At 49.1% G+C, this 18,857-nt stretch overlaps 2 long non-coding RNA genes across 2 annotated transcripts; one reads left to right on the forward strand and one right to left on the reverse strand.

The window, feature by feature from the left end:
• Positions 1-4,336: 4,336 nt before the first annotated feature.
• LOC112634583 lies at positions 4,337-9,061 on the reverse strand. The gene is made up of 2 exons (XR_003121791.1): positions 8,829-9,061; positions 4,337-4,518 (listed from the first exon to the last, which is right to left on the reverse strand). It is a non-coding gene; the product is annotated as an uncharacterized LOC112634583 (long non-coding RNA).
• A 42-nt stretch (positions 9,062-9,103) lies between these two features.
• Positions 9,104-15,844, forward strand: LOC112634778. The gene is made up of 2 exons (XR_003121822.1): positions 9,104-9,682; positions 15,012-15,844. It is a non-coding gene; the product is annotated as an uncharacterized LOC112634778 (long non-coding RNA).
• The last annotated feature ends 3,013 nt before the right edge of the window (positions 15,845-18,857 follow it).

Consider the following 18,857-nt stretch of genomic DNA (forward strand, 5'->3'; position numbering starts at 1 on the left):
TGCCTCAGCCTCCGGATTCCAGGGATACACCACCACACCTGGCTAATTTTTGTATTTTGTATTTTTAGTAGAGACAGGGTTTCACCATGTTGGTCAGGTTGGTCTTGAACTCCTGACCTCAGGTGATCTGTCCGCCTCGGCCTCCCAAAGTGCTGGGATTACAGGTGTGAGCCACCACACCTGGCTGCAAGACTCCCATCTCTCTAAAAATGAAAGTTTTGAACTATTTAGGAGAGTACGTGATCCACAGTAAGCTCTACATAAATTTTATTACATAAAATTAAGGTTCTAGTCCCAAAAACTTTTTTTCTGTAATAACCTCAGCCTTGGATACCTCTCATATTTGCTGTAAGAAGTGAACAAATGCGTGTGAAAATTGTCATGTGTTTATAATTTTTATTATTTGTCATCAAGATCATGTAAGAGACCTGATTTAGCAGAGGGTGAAGGGATGCCAAAGGGGCTGTCAGTCATCAACTTTGATTATCTGCCTTATTAAGGTCCCCTTCTTGTCAACATCATCAGCTCTTCGGCTTGTTCAAGTCTTTTGTTGACAATATCCAGGCCTCTCATGGTCTCTCCCACACACAACGGGCTGCACAGCAAGGGCTGGAAGGAAAAAGCCTTTGAAAACAAAACGGGCCCTTCCCTTCCTTAGCCTTGAAGCAGGAATAAGCACTAGACAGCAGGCTGTGAGGGAGGACCCTGGCACCTCCACTGTGGCTGCTTTGCCTTTGGGCAGGAGGGGAAACTGATGAGCTTCCTCTGTGGTAGGGCCGCAGGAAGAGATGTTGGCATTTGTTATGAAGTGCTAGGAATAAAAACACATACATGGCCAGGCGCGGTGGCTCACTCCTGTGGTCCCAGTACTTTGGGAGTCCGGGGCGGGTGGGTCACAAGGTCAAGAGTTTGGGACCAGCCTGGCCAACATGGTGAAACCCCGTCTCTACTAAAAATACAAAAATTACCCGGGCGTGCTGGCAGGCGCCTGTAATTCCAGCTACTCAGGAGGCTGAGGCAGGAGAATCACGTGAACCTGGGAGGCAAAGGTTGCAGTGAGCTGAGATCTTGCCATTGCACTCCAGCCTGGGCAACAAGAGCAAAACTCCGTCCCAAAAACAAACAAACAAACAAACAAAACACACACACACACAGACTTATCCCAGTGTCCAGAGCAAATGTTCTGCCACTTACTGCTATGGATGTGATTTCAGATAGCTACTCAACCATGAGTCTCGGTTTTTCTCACCTTCAAAATGGAAATATTGATGCCTAATTCAAAGGGTGAATGAAAATCAATGAGCTATAAAAACCCCTTGGTGTATGTCTGGTCCAATAAATGGTAGCTCTTATTAGCTAACATTTTGTAATATCTGCCCACTATCTCCTCCAAGGGATGGAGAAGTAATGCTGACTTCCACACTAGGAAAGGTAGTGGTAGCAGAAAGTGATTTACAACTTTGACTTTTTTCACATTTTCTTTCCAGAGCACATAGTAAGTACTTGTTGGTTCATTCATTCATTCATTGAACAGTGTTTACAAGCTTGAACAACTTGCCATCATTTTGTTCACTTGTATTCATCTTACTCTCACCACTAGAACTGCACAGTCCGTGAGGGCAGAGGCAATGTCTATTGCTAGGTGAGTGACTGGATTGAGCTCAAAGCATGTCTGCAGACTGAAATGGGTCAGGCAAGGAGATGGAAACTGGAGGCCTGGATTCTGGGCTCAGTCATACCTTCAAGAACATAACTTTCCCTTGACCCTGGAGTCTTCACAGACCTTCCTTCCACTGTGAGGCACCAGAGAATCACTTGAGACCAGACTCAGGGAACTCTTCCCTGATGGAAAGACATTCATTCATGCACTCCATGTCTCTGAAGCCCCAAGAGAGGGGTCTGAATCCCCTAGTCTGAAGAGTCAGCAAGTGTCCAACATAGTAATCATAATAAAAAGTGAGAATTGATAAAGAAGGGAGCAGCCCCACCTCAGTAACAATAGACGAAGGAAAATTCCAGCTAGTACATGTACTTAATATTAAAGAAGACATGTGCCAAGACCCTGCTTTCATGGATATTAGGTGTTCCCAAATATAAGAAACACCCATTCTTGCCCCCAGGCCTCACTGGATACTATCCAAGATGTCTAGAGAATAAGAGGAAAGGGAGAATCATAATATCCAAAAGGTGGAAACAACCCAAATGTTCATCAGTAGATGAATGGATAAACAAAATGTGGTATATCCATATAAAGGAGTATTACTCAGCCATGAAAAGGAATGAAGTACTGATAAATGCTACAACGTGGATGAACCTTGAAAACACTATGCTCAATCAAAGATGCTAGTCACAGAAGGACTCTTATTATATGATGCCATTTATGTGGAAGTCCAGAATAGGGAAATCTACAGAGACAGAAAGTACATTCGTGTTGTTAAGGGCAAGAAGGAATATGGGTGGATAGGGAGGTGATTGCTAAAGGTTACAAGATTTCTTTCTGAGGTGATGAAAATGTTCTAAAATTAACTATGGTGATGGTTTGACATACCTGTGAATATACTAAAACCATTGAATTGTACATTTCAAGTGGTGAATTGTATGATCCATGAATTATACCTCAAGAAGGTTGTTTTTTAAAAAGACACCGTAAGGGGTAGGGGGAGGTTGAGATGAAGCAGAAAAACTGTGATCAGAAACAAAGCTCACGGGCTGTCTGTCCTGGCTGCCCTCAAGTCAAAGCCTACATTTCATACAGGCAATGTTAGGGTGACCCCCAAGCCATGACTCAGAAAGATAAATTGACCCCCAGAAGGTATAGGGCTGGGTCCCTTCTCCCCTGACAGATCCCTTTCTGTGTTTTTTCTGGCACAAGAAACTCTGTCTTCTTATATAAATAGGAGAAATTTATGGCAGTTTTTCCTCTTCTTCTCCCTGGTGGGCTACTAGGAAAGGTCTAGGGGAGGAGGGAGCCTGAAATTCCAAAAATAAAAATGTGGGAAGACTGGAGGGGGTCGAGGAGCCTCTTTGCCTGCCTTGGCTCTGGCCCCAGCTCTCCTTTCCCTTTGCATGTTTGACCATCTGGGTGATGAGGAGGGTAGAGAACTGATGCAGCCCATTCTCTCTTCAAGCCCAAAAGAGATGGGTCCCAAGGCAGATATCTGACAGGAGGGGCACAAGGGAAATCAAGGAAATGGGCTTGGCTGTCCCATGGGATTATTGGAGGAGACACAGACCACTGCCCTCCTTCCCAGATTTGGTTATTTTTGTACCTCCCTGTTTGCTGAGGCAGCCTGATACTGTGGGAAGAGAACTCGTCCTGGATTTAGAAAGATCGACAGAGAAACCAAGTGTGGGACCTTAAGCAAGTCATATCTTCTCTCTGGGCCTCACCTGTAAAAAGAGGGAGGGGACTGAATTTAATCAGGGGATTTCAAATTGATTTTGACTCTGGGGTCCTTCCTTCAAATAAAACCATATATAGTGACCCAACATAAACACGAGTAGCCTGCTGAGCTTCTTGAAGCTTCTTGAAGAAGCTTCTTGAGCTTCTTAGGAATGGGAGTCTAGGGACCCTGTGGTGATTGGCGAGAGGCTTGTCCAAGCACAAGATGATCTCCATGGCTTTTCCAGCCCTGTCCTCAGGAGGGATTTGCCCCCACGGTGAAGAGGCTCAGCTCTGCACACCCAGTGCGCTTTAAATCCAGCTCCAGCCCCTCCTGCATGTCCCTCAGCACATAACTTACCTTCCTTAAACCCCAGTTTCCTCGTGTGTAAATTGGAATAATAGTAACACATATCTCAGAGGATTGTCATGTAGATTACATTAAATAATGTGCATAGAGTCCTTCGCATGCTATCTGGCTCAATCAACATTATTACAGTTATTCCGTGATCTGATGTAATCCTTTTCTTTTCTTCTTTCTTTTTCTTTTTTTCTTTTTTTTTTTTTTTGAGACAGAATCTCATTTTGTAGCCCAGACTGGTGTACAGTGGCATGATCTTGGCTCACTGCAACCTCCGCCTCCTGGGTTCAAGAAATTCTCCTGTCTCGGCCTCTCAAGTAGCTGGGATTACAGGAGTGTGCCACTGTGTCCAGCTAATTTTTGTATTTTTTAGTAGAGATGGGGTTTTACCATGTTAGCCAGACTGGTCTCGAACTCCTGGCTTCAAGTGATCCGCCTGCCTCAGCCCCCCAACAGTGCTGGGATTACAGGCACAAGCCATTGCACTTGACCTGATATAATCTTTTTAATTTGAAATATCTGGTGTGAGAAGGTGAATCAGAAAGGATGACAGCAAAACTGCTATAACATAAAGGCCCCAAAACACAGTAGCATATAGAAAACAGAAGTTTATTTCTCACTTAGTCTGGGAGGAAGCAGTTCCAGACAGCAGGCAGCTGGACAGTTCCACCTGGTCAGTCAGGGATGTGTGTTCCTTTCACACCTTTGCTGTGTCTTCTCTTAGGGATGTCTTTTCAGTTGCCTGGTCACACCTGTCTCAGGCACATCTGCCCAGCTCATGAAAGAGAGAATACAAAGGAGAATTTACCCAATGTCGTCAGCCTTTGAGGACATGCTCGCCTCACATTCCCCTATGTCTACACCTGGCAACAAGAGCAGCTGGGAAATGTGGTGTCCAGCTGGGCGTCTCTCTACCCTCGTGCAGCAAGGAAAGAAGAGATTTTAGTGGACATGGGCAGTCTTAATCCAGGGCTCAAACCCACATCTGAGCTATCCTCTTCCTCTTTTCTTCCCAAAGGAAGGGAAATAAAGTCTACAGCGCAGAAAACAATGTGACCACCCATCCCCTATCCAGTCAGGTCCCTGCCATTCATACCAAGATCAGCAGTCTCGGGAAAGTGGCTTGGAAGCCCCCCTCCAGAAAGACCACCCTTCTGTCCATCTTCTTCACATGGGTGGATGTGAGAAAAGTTTCTGTCCCCACTGCCTGCCTGCCACTCCCTCTCTCAGTTTCAGCTCATGCTCTAACCCTTTGTTCCCAGTCACCAAGAGTGACTACAAATGCCGGGAAACAGGAGGACCAGAACCAGTCATGGAAGTTGAGACTGGGACACAGAAGCCATGCTCAGGGCAGCCTAGGCATGGGTTCTGGTGCCAGGAAACCCAGCTACTGCTATGTAACCTAAAGCAGGGATTAAGCTCTCAGAACTTCAATGAACTCTTTTGGAAATAGGGGTAAGAAACCCACTTGTCAGGGCTGTTGTGAGCATCAAATGTGATCACGTATGTACCTAGTACATAGTATGCCCTCAATAAATGGTACCAGCAAGGCAAACCCAAGGCAAATCGAATTCATGTCCATTACTCTGACCCAACCTTTGCATAAACCCTTTTTTTCCTCCTTCCTTGCCAATGCGTGGCTCCTTCCCTCTTCTTTACTTCCTATCCTCTCTCCCCTACCATCTGAACCCTGGCCTGGAATCTCTTTTCTCAGGAAGTCTTCCATGACTGAAAAATTCCTGCTCGGCCACTTCCCATTCCAACACTCTGTCTTCGCCCATCTTCCATCTACCCCATGGTCCTGGCCCAAGTTGACACGTGTCCCATCCCTCCCTTCAAAAAGCATGCAGCAATGGAAGGGCTTTAAGTTTGTCATCAGGCAGATCAGAGTTCAGATGCCAACTCTGCCAAGTTCTAACTTTAGGACTTTGTCAGATCACTTCCTCTCTTCAAATCTCTGTCTTCCCAAATCTCTGGTGAGGTCAAGTGTGTGTGAGCTGGTACATAGAGGATATTTAGTCTCCTTTGCTCTACCCAACCTCCCCCAACTCACATTCCCAGGACTAACTCTCTACCAATGGGAGTTATTACACCAAGAAAGTAATTCTACCATTACCAGCCCCACCCCAACCCCACCCAGGGAAAAAGAAGTGACTTCGAGTCTATGGGTCTTGGAGGGACCACCAACCCAAGAGCTAGAGCAGAGGAAGAATTTGGATATCCCAGCTTCCAGGGTTACAGGATCTCTCCCCAAGCCCTCATATGCAGCCCCAGTTGTAGGACTAGCTTCAGGAATAGGAGTGAAAGAGTTGAACTGATTCCAATCTTAGCCTGTAAGTAGTAACTCACCTGTGCATCTATTTCTGACCTTTCTAGATCAGAAGAGCAACAATACCAATGACAACTAATGCTTACATAATGTTTCCTATGGGAAGGCATTGTTCCAGGCTCTTCGTACATATAACTCATTTAATCCTGACAGCAGCCTTTGAGCTAGGTACTATTAACCCCATTTTACAGACAAGGAAACTAAAGCACAAGGGGTTAAGTAACTTGCCTAGGTCATACAACTCACATAAGGCATGACCGAGATTCAAAACCAGGCCATCTAGCTCCAGAATCCATCCTGTTAACCACTCTGCCATAAAAAGAGCTAACATTTACTGGCAGTTTCTATGTGCCAAGCACTGTGGAAAACACACGACATGTATTTCTTCTAATTCAGAATAACCCCCTGAGATAAGTTCTATTATTGTTATCCCTGTTTTACAGGTCAAGAAACTAAGGCAGAGAGAAAAGTTACGCAATTTGCCCCGAGTCACACAGCTAGATATTAATAGTTTCAGAACTCCTAGCTGTTTTGCCTCAAATCCCACCTCCCCACCCCTGCCCAAAGCCCCTCCCCTTCTAGGTGGGTTGTTTAGTTCCTAGCACCAGTTCTTCACAAATCTACTTTACCCCACAGCCTACAACCCTTGTTCTCCAAAACTGTTGACCTCCGTTCCTTTCCCTTCCCACTTTCTCCCTAGTCCCTCCGCTCCCCACAAAGTCCCCCAAACCATTCTGTCCCTCTCCCTCTGCTCCCCCCCCCCCCCCCCCCCCGACTCCTACTGAAACAGATGAATTTCACGAAAAAAGACCATCAGACTTTCCCCAGTCAGGCCCCCACTGAGCCTGATCGCACACCCCTAGGGAAGGCACCACAGTTGCTAAGCTGGAGAGCCAGAAATAAAATCCTCATTCTACTTCCCTGCCCCCTCTTCCCATCACTCATCTGGGAATCCAGGGTGAAGAAGGAAGCTAAAGTGCAGAGCATTCATTTAATATTAACAAATTGAAATGAATTCTTTTAATGCCAATTAACTTGGAGCGGCCCCTTATTAATAGTAATTTAGATTCATACTTGGGAGAAGCAGGGATGGGGGCTGGGCCAAATGTGCCCAGAATGTCAATGTGACTGGGGAACTGAGAGGGGAGGGGCGGCAGTTTTACTTCTGCCCAGTTGGGTTCTGTTTCCCTGAGAGAAATGGACAGTCACTGGAGGTTGATCTTTGGGAAACACAAATTACTCTTGTAATTTTATTTTTGTTACTTCAAGAAATCTGAATAGTTTGAAACCATGTCACACCATTTTAATAGTTTATTAAACTATTTTCACAGTAATGCTAAAAAGAAGAATTTCCTCAGAGTTGGGATTTACTACAAACTCTCTCCTAAGCCAAACCTTACTAACCAAAGGGACAAGTCCCCAAGTCAGCTCTCTACCCTTCTTTGTGCAGAGCTAGAGCCAGAGATCAATATTGGCTTCCCCAATCCCTGCCCCTTCTACCTTAACCAAAACTAACAGGAAGAATCAACACTGTGTGGTCTCTCTGGGAAGTCTCCCCCAGGAGGTAAAAGACCCAAAGGGCTGACCCCTAAGCTAACAGCTTACATTTAAGGAAGAAAAACAATCTGCTTGCACTTTTCTTAGAATTTAGGGAAAAAATGAGAAGTTAAAAATTCGATTTCATGCATCAGAGAGTTCTCCAGAACACAGCCGAGTGGAAAGAACTTAGTCCCAAATGAAAAAGTTGAACAGAAATTCTGCTCTCACTGGTTTTGCTGGCTTGGAGGTCAGACTGGAGGTGTCCTGAACTAGAACCAGAGCATAGGCTCTGACCCAAGAAGGACACTGTCTACTTCCCAGGCATCCCTCCTTGGCTGGGAAGGGAGCGGGGGATGAGGCCGTTGGAAGCTGAGAATTGTGGAAGCTGGGGATGGAAGCTCTGAGATGAAGGAGGCAGGCGTGTGAAGGAGGTCAGGGAAAGGCAAGTAAATCTACTAACCACTGAAGTTTATAACATAAAAACCTTAAAAATGGTTTAACATGCAAAATATTAATTTTTAAAAAGAGGTCAGGTTTTAAAGAAGGGAAAATACCTCAGATGTAAACACAATAAAAAGGAGGAAAATACACAAAACATTTCAAGCAAATTGTTCTTCAGAAGAGGAGAGGTTGGAATTAATCAAAAGACTTTTTAACACACACACACACACACCCCCAGAGTTTCCCAAACAATAAATTCATTTACAAAACAAAAAGAGGAATCAACACAAAACCTCATCCACACAGAGAAAAATAAATTGTGGTGATTCTGTAACAGCTGAAAAACTAGTGAGGGAGGAGAAAAATGAATAAACTCTAAATCTACTAGATGATATTTATAAATAGCAAAATTGGAGGATGGAATGGAGAAAGGAGTTGAACTTATCATTAAAGAAATAACACATGTGAAAACATAAGGTATAACTCATCCCCAAAGAAAAGTAAACTCTCCATAAAGTAGCAAGTATACAAATTTATTGAAAAAGAGGAAAGTACTACTCACCCCCCCATAAAAGTGTATTAATTTGAATTAAAATTTTCTCCAAATCCGAGATAAGTTACACAAAAGAATACAAAAATATTTTTCTTTCAACTAAGAGGAAAAATAAAATCCGATTTAAGTTGACTAATGGGACAGGAAGGGAGGCTGTGGTTTGCAGGTGCCAGTAAACGGGATGCGGGTAGTGAAGAGTTTGAGGGGTAGAGGACAAGCTTACCTTGTTTTGGAGCCGCAGCGGCCAACAGGAGTGCGCAAAGAACCCTGCCAGTGCCTGCGCGATAGGGGAAATAAGGAATGGGGAATTCGGGTGCCCCTAGAAGAATGAGGAGGATGGAAAGACTGGGGGTGCCCATCTCCCCTCCTCTGCCCGCCTCCCTCCCTCCGGTACTCAGGCCTAGAGAGCTACTGAAAGTTACAAATTGCTTCCATTATTAGCTCATCCCGGGCGGCCTGGTCATTGGCCAGCCCCTGGCCACGTGGTCCCTCGTACCAATCGATCGAATTTCTAGTCGCAATTCTCTGTCTGTCCCTCGGCTCTGGGGAGAAAGGGGGGGCTGTGGCGTGGGGGCTGAGGAGGGGCTAAGGCGGGAGGGGCTCCTCATCACTTCACCCTCCCTTTTCGCCATGGGGGGGCCCTGAGCACCGCCCCAGAAGAGGTCGAGGGAATGTTGTGGGCTGGGGCACACCGGCAGGGCAGAAACTGGAGGAAGCGAGAGACGTCGCCAGGGACCCAGGGACCTCTCCCTCCAGTTCCCCGGGCCCGCCCGGCCCTGCTCGCCACTCCCGCTATAGCGCCCACTCTGTCCCGGGCCGTCCCGCGCCAGCAGTGTAGCCCCCAGCCCGGGCGCCTGAACGCTCTCCCTCTGGATCACTGCGCGGGTCCCCACTTTGGCGACCGTGCCCCCGAGTCCCGCTTCCCCGGGGCCTGCTCTGGATCAGGCGCCTGCGCCTTCAAGGGTACCCGGCCCGCCTGCCCTCCCCAAGGGCCAAGTTTGCGCTCCTCCCGGAATCGTTTGAGAGAAGGACAAACTTTTGAGAGGATGGAAATCTAGAGGAGCCGGTCTGCAGTAGGTAAGCTGGGCCCGGGACGGGTGCGATTCAGCCCGAGAACAATCTGTCTCTCCCCGTCCCGGTCTCTCCCTCCCCTTACCCCTGTTTCCCCCGCAGGCTGACACTAATCTGCCTTCCCCCGGAGAAATTCGGGCTGGGGTTGGGCTTCTGTCAGAGGCATGGGATCAGACCAGCTTTCCTCCCCGAGCTTAGGGACTAAGGTGGTAGCTGGCAGAGGAGGGGGAGGGTTGCTTCCGAAACTGGGGACTGAGGGGAGGGTTAGGGGCCGAGAAACCCACAGTCTGAGGGAGACGACTTCTTTCCTCCAATGCAACTTGGGGGAACTTCGGAAAAGTTTTTTGAGGGGAGATGGAGAAGGGAGCGGAGTTGGGATTTCCAGGGCTGAAGTGGGAGAGAGGGTGCTCGGCTTCCCGTACTGAAGGAAGGATGTGCGTGCTTGTTCCCCAGTCGGGATCCATTACCAGCCTAGAAAAACCCAGCCGCGTCCCAAACCCGCTCACCCCAGCAGGCCCTTAGAGACGCTTGGAGATCCCCAGACACGCCCCGCGGAAAGGGAAGGAAGCGCCAGCCCGTTTCCGACTCTGCCGGGACAGGGCGGGAGATCCGCCCAGCGCCTTAGTCCAAGACTGCCCAGGTCCCTGCTGTCCTGGGACCTTACGTTGATTCTAAGTTAGGAGTGATCCGAGAGAAGGAACAACTCCCCAGAATCTTTTTTTTTTTTTTTTTTCTGAAGCCAGTTTGAGTCAGAGACCCATCTCCCTAAGATGGAGCCAAGCGCGTGCCCCCTCCCGCCTCCAACACAACCTCCCGCTCCTCCAGTTCCCAAAGCAGGGCAAGGAAAAGGCCCCTACTCCCCTCCCAGGGCTGAGATTTCCTCCCCTACCCAAGAGATGCCCCAGGAGGAACGGATAGGGAGGCTCTTCCAAGGGCAGTTTAGGGCAGAGAGTGGGTTCAGAGGGCACAGCTGAACTCGGGGCCCAGGACAAGGGGGAAGGGTAGGCCCAGGCGGGTGTAGAAGCTGCCGGGCGGCCTGGGGAAGTGGACTAGGGCAGAGGCCGCTGCAGGTGTTGGGGGATACCCTGGAGCCCGGGGTGTTCCGGGGCGGGGAGGTCTGGCCAGGCGGCAAGGGTCTATGTTGTGCCTTTAATTTTTAGGTTGGGTCCCTCCTGGGGAGCCCTGGGCTGGAGGAGCCAGGCAGGTGGCAGAGGCCACTTTCGGACTCCTTGGAAAGGGCCGGGAAGGGATGTGGATCCCAGGAGAGAAAATTCCCACGTGCAACACGTGGTGTTTTGGCCCTTCCTGGGTAGACACCTCCAGAGGCCACTTGGCCCTGCTGGGTCAGAAGCGGCAAATCTGCCCAGGCCTTTGTTTTCGCTATTCCTGAAGTTTTTCTGCTGTGGCCCAGCAGCTGCCCTGGCACCTGCTGGGCATCTGCTCATTGGCAAGCCCCGGACAGAGTTGGACTGGCCTAGCTGAGAGGTTTAGGAGGGCTTCCGCTGGCACTGCCTACAGGGAGTTTGGCTTGGTCCCCTAAGAAAGGGGCCTTTGAGAGGGACGTGTCCAGGGACAGACACAAAACCCACTGATATTCAAAATGAATGTAAACCCTTTTCTTTCCTTATATACCGGGGCCCTTCACACCTCTGCAGTCCAGAGGATTTGGATGGAAGGCCTCATCCATCCCCAGTCCCAAAGCAAACATCGGAGATGGCTTGGGCATCTTCTTGTAGGCTGCTGGGGCTTTGTGTGCTCTGAGAGAAGGTGTCTGGTCCTCTGCCTACCCCACTCCCCCTTTGATGAATGTGGTCCTTTTTGCTCCTGCCTCTCCAATACTACCCCCCCGCCCCACCCCCCAACCCAATCCCACAGATCTATGGGACTCTCTCTCTTTTTGTCTTTCCTTGCTCCTCTTCCCTTTTCTTCTTAGGATTGATGGAGTGACAGCAGTTTGGCAAGGCTCCCCTAAGCCTGTAATGGGGAGCTGTGGACCCAACCCTGACTTCTCAAGTTGGGGGAAATAGCTCTATTCCTGGGCCCTTGAGATTGAGTCTCAAGTTGAGAGGAGTTGAGAAAGAAATGCATGAAGGATGGCTGGGCTGACACAGGACAAAAACCTCGACTAGGGAGGGGCCAGTTTTATGCCTTGTGCCTACTGCGAATGAGAGGGAATTTAGAAACAAAGGAAGATAAGAGGGCAGCCTAGAGAAACAGCATAAAGGACTGGAAAAATTCAGAACAACAAAGAGAAAAGACTGGGAGAGAGGAAAAGATATGAAAAAGCCCTAATGCTGGAGACAGAAAGGTATTCTGGAAGGGTGGCCGGGATAGAGATAACATGAAAGGAATATTGATAAAAGGCAGAAGGAAGAAGCAAGACTAGGTTTGTTTGGGTTTTTAAGATTAGAGATAGTCTGGGGCCTGTTAAAATAGAAAAAAAGAATTAAAAAGATTAGAGATAAAGGCAGAAAGGAAGAGAAAAGAGAAAAATAGGGAAAGAAACAGAAAGCAAATGAAAGGAGAGAGCTAGAGAGTATAAGAAAAAGGAAGGGAAAGAAAGGGAGGTAAAAGTGAGAAAAAAGAAAGGGAAGGGAGACATAAAGGCATAAAAGGAGGAAAGACAGGGACAAGGGAAAGAAGCGAGGACAGGGGAAGGAATGGAAGAAAGAGAGAAAGTGAAGGTAGGGCAGAAATGAAGCAAAAGAAGGAAGGAAAAAATGAGAAATGAAGATACAGTGAGATAAAGAAGGAAGAAGGGGAGTGAGGGGAAGGAGGGTAGAGAGAGAGAAAGAGAAACATGAACTCAACTAGGGTTAACAGTTAACAGAAAGGGGATCCCGGTTCCTGAGGAGCACAGGGAGGGAAGAGGAGATGGAGGGTGAGCAGAAAGCCCAGTTGGGGCCCCTCCCTGCTTCACCTTGGGCTGCGGAGGCCCTGACCACCACCACTCCGCCTCTCCAGGACCCAGCCCTATGAACCAGGGGAGGTAGAGGCAGGGGCCAGCTGCCTGCATACCGGCTTCTCGAAGAAGCTGAGCGAGCTGGAGTTCTTCCTGCAGCCCTACCTGACCCCGGCACAGCCTGCCAAGCTGGATGTGTGGCCTTGAGGCTGTATGACATGCAGGTCCAGATCTGGTTCCAAAAGCCGCACATGAAGTAGAAGAGGCCAGTGAGGCAGGGACTGGTCGTGGATTCCCACCCTGGCGGCGCCTTCTCCTGGGCTCAATCCTCTCACCCGCAGCCCCAAGCGCCTCCATTCCCACCCTGCTGCAAGAGGCTGTCTGAAGACTGGGCAGCTTTGTTCTGGGCTTGGAGGTGCTCTGGTTCTGTGACCTTGGGCCTGTTTGATCATTTGTTGTTGTTTTGTTTTTTGTTTTTTTAGACGGAGTCTTGCTCTGTCGCCCAGGCTGGAATGCAGTGGCACAATCTCAGCTCACTGCAACCTTCACCTCACGGTTCAAGTGATTCTCCTGCCTCAGCCTCCTGAGTAGCTGGGATTACAGGCATGCGCCACCACGCCCAGCTAATTTTTGTATTTTAAGTAGAGATGGGGTTTCACCATATTGGCCAGGCTGGTCTCGAACTCCTGACCTCAAGTGATCCGCCCACCTCAGCCTCCCAAAGTGCTGGGATTACAGGTTAAGCCACTGTGCCCAGTGATCATTTGTTAAATGAGCCCTTTGCACTGGAGGGTTTTTCTGTAGTTTTGGTTAGCCTGCTTGAGTATGTACAAATGAGACAGGGATGAAGATAAGACCTAGTTCAGTTTTCGAGGGTGGAAGGGGGGTGTGGGGGTGTAGGGGGTGGGAGGATGGGGGGCTGGGAGTGAGATCTTCATTTTCTTCCATTGGTGAGAAGAAAAGTCTTCCTCCTTTGCTATCCTTATCTCCACCCCTGCCCCAGAAAACCACCTTTCAGGTCAAGGAGTTTCTCCATGCCAGGAGGGGTTGGATTCATCTGCAAAGAGCTTGGGAGGAGGTTTGCAAATCCTGGAAGAGTCACAGAAAGGATCTCATACATGAAAGGGAAGGAAGACATTCCCTACCAGGGCAAGTGGACCTTAGGTCTGCAGTAGATTTCACTGAATTCACACACACAAAGAGATTAATTGGTAAGGTGACTTTAGATTCAGCTATGGAGAGGATCAACTTGAGATTTCTGGGTATCTTCAGCCTATTGGGCCTGCACTCCCCATGCCCTGCTCATGTGCTCTGGTTGATTCACAAGGTTTCTTAGAGCCAATTCCTTTGTCTCCCAAAAGTGGGATGGGGCAGGTCACTGAGGTTAGCCAGTTCCTCCAAGGGCAGTGTATGCCTTGAGGATGGGCTGGGGCACCCCCAAACCACTGGTTAGAAAGGCATGTTCACAGTCAACCTTGCCGTGCTCTCAGGGAGGCCTCTGACCAGCACTGTCTAGCATTGCTCTTTAAGCTTTTCCTCCCCTCTTTTCTCTAGCTTCTCCCTTCCTTTATTTCTCTTTCTCTCTCTCTTCCTTCCAACCTTTCTGATTTCTCTGTCTCCCTTTTCATCCAGTCCAAGTTGGGGATCTTGTACTATCTTTATATGCCAGATTGCTCTGCTCTAAGCCCTTTAGGCTGGTTAACATGCACCCTGCCCTCAAGAGTTCATTATGTGGATGCAAATAGCAGGATTAGAAGATGGGGAGGGAGCAGCTGGGCTTGGTGGCTCACTCCTGTAATCCCAGCACTTTGGGAGGCCAGGGCAGAAGGAATGCTTGAGCCCGGGAGTTCAAGACCAGCCTGGGCAACATGGCAAAACCGTCTCTATGAAAAATACAAAAATTAGCCAGGCATGGTGGTGTGCACCTGTAGTACCAGCTACTCAGGAGGCTGAGGCGGGAGGATGGCTTGAGCCCAGGAGATGTAGGTTGTAATGAGCTGAGATCATGCCACTGCACTCCAGCCTGGGTGACAGAACAAAACCCTGTTTCAAAAAAAGAAAAAAAACAAAAGATGAGGCGGGAAATGGGGAGTAAGCTTTGCTAACCAGATGTGGGATGAATAAATTAGTTTTATGTATTAATCATGATTATGACCTTCACATCCCCTTGGCTCACCCCTAGACAATTCTTCCCCACTCCCAGCCATCTGCAAGCCACAGTCAGCCTGTCCCTGCTCCCGAAAATGGAATTGCTGATGCCCCCAAGGCTGTTACTCTCCCAGGGTGAGTGAGAGTGAGGTCAATGACGCCAGGTCGGAGCCTCAAACTCTTAAATAAGCAAAGCATATTTCCCTATTCCTGATGCATTTAGGGGTCATCTATCCCTTGGAATGGAGAGGCTGGCGATTCTGGCTGGTGGCTATCTTTCCACAGAACACCCCTGATTAGCCAGGCCCACCGCCATCCACATCTGCTTGGCAAAGAAGGAAGGTAGCTTGTTCCAGACCTTGGTGAGCGGCTGCAGAGTGCCTGCCTAGAACAGCCTCCTTACTCCAGCCTGGCAGGGAAGGAAGGAACCTGACTTGCTTTGCAGGATCTGGAATCTCAGCGCGCAGAGCTGAGAGCCGCAGTTGCATCCTGGAGCCTGATGCTAGAAGCAGCTTCTGTCTCTGGGTTCTTGCTGCCATGGCCTCTGCTCTGTTCAGTTTGCATGTTGGGGTGGTGGGGTACAGGGAAATTAAATGTTTTCTCCCAGGCCCTTAATCCTTCCCCATGCCTCCATCAGCCTCAGAGCTGCTGACAGTCATGAACTGCAGCTTCCAGCTCTGCCCATAAGCTACTCAAAGCAAATTCAAATTCTCTTCTGGCCAGGAGGAAGGGCAGAGGCTCCCTCCTTCCTCAAGCCTCCGTGGCTCGTTGATCCATTTTGAGGGCATTTGGGGGTCAAAATTGAGACCAGATTGCTTCGGTTTGTATAAAATTAGCATTTCTTATCACACCAAAGGCCACACCTGTTCTCTGCCCTCACAAACCAGTGAGGATGTAAAGGTTTGCTGAGGTGGAGGAACAGAAGTGAAATGAACAATCTGCTCCATTTAGAAGTCAGTCGCTTCGGCTGTTCATTCCACTAATATTTATCTAGTACCTACTCTGTGCCAAGCATTGCCTCTACCTCAGTTTGCCACAAATATGAAAAAAAAAATTTTGCAACGGTGAGACTTCAGTGTGTTGTGGACCAATATACAAATAAAACAATGGAAAAGAAAGTGTGGTTCGGAGTCAGCTGATTCTCATTGCAGCTTTCCATGTGCTGGGTCTCAGAGCTCCTGACTTCCCAGCTTCAGCTACCCAGCCCCAGCTGGTTAACAAGCAGGACTTCCCTGGGGCCCATTTGTTTTCCCCACTGGAAAAATGTTAGAATGGGAGCAAGAGGCCTGGGCTGGGATCAGCCACCACGAAAGTCCCAAAATAAAGGGTTTGGGATGGGCGGTAGTGGGGCCCTCCAAAACATTGCTTCGTCAGAGGTGAGAAGGTTAGGGGTGATATGATATGTTTCTCCAGGTTGCAGAGCAGGTCTGTGAGTTTGCCTTGGTGTAATCACGTGCCTCAAGGTGATAACAAGGGTGTGCATGTGTGAGCGAGCTGAAGGGGGGCAGATAAGTGTGCCTGTGCCAGGCCCAGACGCCTGCACAGTTGCCGGTGTGTGTGTGTGTGTGTGTGTGAAGGGGGATAGAGGTGCCTGCAGATCTGAACATATCTCTCCATACATGACCCTCAGTGTATGTCAGAGTGTGTGTACCCGCTGAATTATTATAAAATTACACCGACCCTTACAGAAAATCCATACCAGCCTCGGCCTTTCTCCCCTGACCTCTCGACCTCTGGGGTGCCTGAGGAAAGAGTTGACCCGGTCACTGCCTCCCCCTAGTCAATGAGTCCCCCTCCATTAGCATAAAACATGAATCTGCTGGCAGCTTGACAAATTATAACTAGCAGCCAGAGTTTTGCCAACTGGCTGGCTTGGGCGCTGTCTATTTATCATTGAAAATGGTAAATCATAAGAATCCAGATGACTTAATTATTCAAATCCACCCAGGACCCAGAGAAGCTGCAGGCCCGTCAATCTCAGCCCTGGGCTCACAGAGAGCGGGGGAAATGCTGTGAGCTTGTGAGCTGGAAGAAGCAAGTTCAGTTACCGCCTCTCCCCTGTCCAGAGAGCAGGGTTTTTCTCTGCAGCCCCTTCCCCTCCCTGCCATCCTGCCCACCTTTCCAGCCACAAGCCTGGCCAATTGTTTTGGTTGCTGGGCTCCCGAGGCTGTCTCTCGCCTGCCTCCCGCTGCCCACCACCCGCTCCTCAAGCTCAGCCGGTGTTTCCCGGCCTCTCTTTGTGTGGATGTTAGCTCTTTCTGTTTCAGTGCCCTCATTTTTATTTCTTCTCTTTCTCCTATTCCTTTCACCATTTCTCTTCATCTCTCCTCTGCCCACAGATGGACACTGAGCCCCACACATGGCCTTTCTGGTGGAGTTTTGCCTGCTCTCTTGGCCCCTTTGTCCTCACTGTCCCAGAGGTGCCAGCTCAGGATCCCCATGCATACACACCCCACACTTAGCGTTCCGAGTGCTAGGAGGCCTGAATTCACGTCTGTCCGCTGTGGGGCCATATGGAAACACACATGTCAGTCGATAATACTGGGCCTGCCCCCACACCCCATACACACAACCTTTCTGTCCCTTTCTTTTTTTTTTTTTTTTTTTTTTTGAGACAGATTTTTGCTCTTGCTGCCCAGGCTGGAGTGCAATGGCACGATCTCAGCTCACCACAACCTCCGCCTCCCAGGTTCAAGCAATTCTCCTGCCTCAGCCTCCTGAGTAGCTGGGATTACAGGCATGTGCCACCATCCCTGGCTAATTTTTGTATTTTTAGTAGAGATGGGGTTTCTCCATGTTGGTCAGGCTGGTCTCAAACTCCTGACCTCAGGTGATCTGCCCGCCTCCGCCTCCCAAAGTGCTGGGATTACAAGCGTGAGCCACTGCACCTGGCCTTTCTGTCCCTTTCTTCCGTGGATTTCTAAATACCATTATGCACAACTTGGGAGGCAGTGGCCAGGCTGTCAGAGATGTGCCCCAACCACTGAGGCAGGGCTTCGTCTCAAGAAGGCCCATCCCTCACTCCCAGCATGGAACCACCTGAAGCCCCAGCAGAGGGACTGAGCTTTCCCAGAAGGAGAAGAAACCCTGTTGACAGAACAAGTCTTAGATCCAGAGGTCTGCATACTGAGCTTCTGGGGGGCCCTTTGATGTTTGGGTCCTTTTATCTTTGTGTCTCTCACAGTCCAGTATAAATACGTCCTACTTTTTCTTGCAGTCCTGGACCCCATGAGAAATGTATGCCCTTCCAGACTCACAATGGCAGGTGGGAGGCACATATTCACCAATGCTGATATTGCTTTGACCCCAGAGGGGAATGTGAGGAGCAAGGAGGTTGCCAGAGCCCCTCTGCTTGAATGGCATCCCGGCCTATTCTTTTGGATGGCTTGCCTTACCTGCAAGCGCCCTGGAGGCTCCTCAGAGCTACTTCTGTGTCTGCAGATGCTTGTCAGCTTGCTTCTAGGATTGAGTCTGGCTTTGTCGGGGTGTGTGTGTGTGAGCACGTGCACACCTTTCTGCGGATAACCTGGAGTCCTGGCATGCTGACGGGTCGTGCCTGGTGATGTGCATGCCTGCACACGCATGCCAGTGCCCCTGATGTGTATGTGGGTGTGTGTGTATGTGTGCATGAACATACACTTCCAGAAAAAGCCCTTGTGCTGAAACAATGACTGACAATGTCCCCACCAACAGGACACCTGAGGAAACAGCCCTCTCGATTCCATTTTAGGGCCTCTGAGCAATGTTGCTCTCAGTGAAATATTGGACTTGGCATATCATAAAACTTTAAAGAAGGAGCTACCTGTTTCTGCTACTGAAAGTAAGTTCTTCCTAGAGTCTAGCCGTCTCCTCTTCTTTCAGGGCAGAATATGAGCATAGTCAGAAATTTTGAGGGGGGCTCCCTACTCCTCCAAGAGAACACACGTGACATATAGGGGGCCCTTCCACAGCCAGGCTCATGCCCACTGCTTAAACACTGCATCCCCTCCCTCTTCCCTTGCTCCCCACCTTTCCAAGCCAGGGTGATATTTGACAAGGGCAGTGGTGAGGGGTGAAACTTGGGGCGGGTGGTGGGGGGAAGGATCAAGATTCAAAAGGAGGCCAAGCTGCTGGAAGGCAGATCAATAAGGG

Source organism: Theropithecus gelada, chromosome 11 (assembly GCF_003255815.1).
Source record: "Theropithecus gelada isolate Dixy chromosome 11, Tgel_1.0, whole genome shotgun sequence".
In the NCBI taxonomy this organism is placed as follows: Eukaryota; Metazoa; Chordata; class Mammalia; order Primates; family Cercopithecidae; genus Theropithecus; species Theropithecus gelada.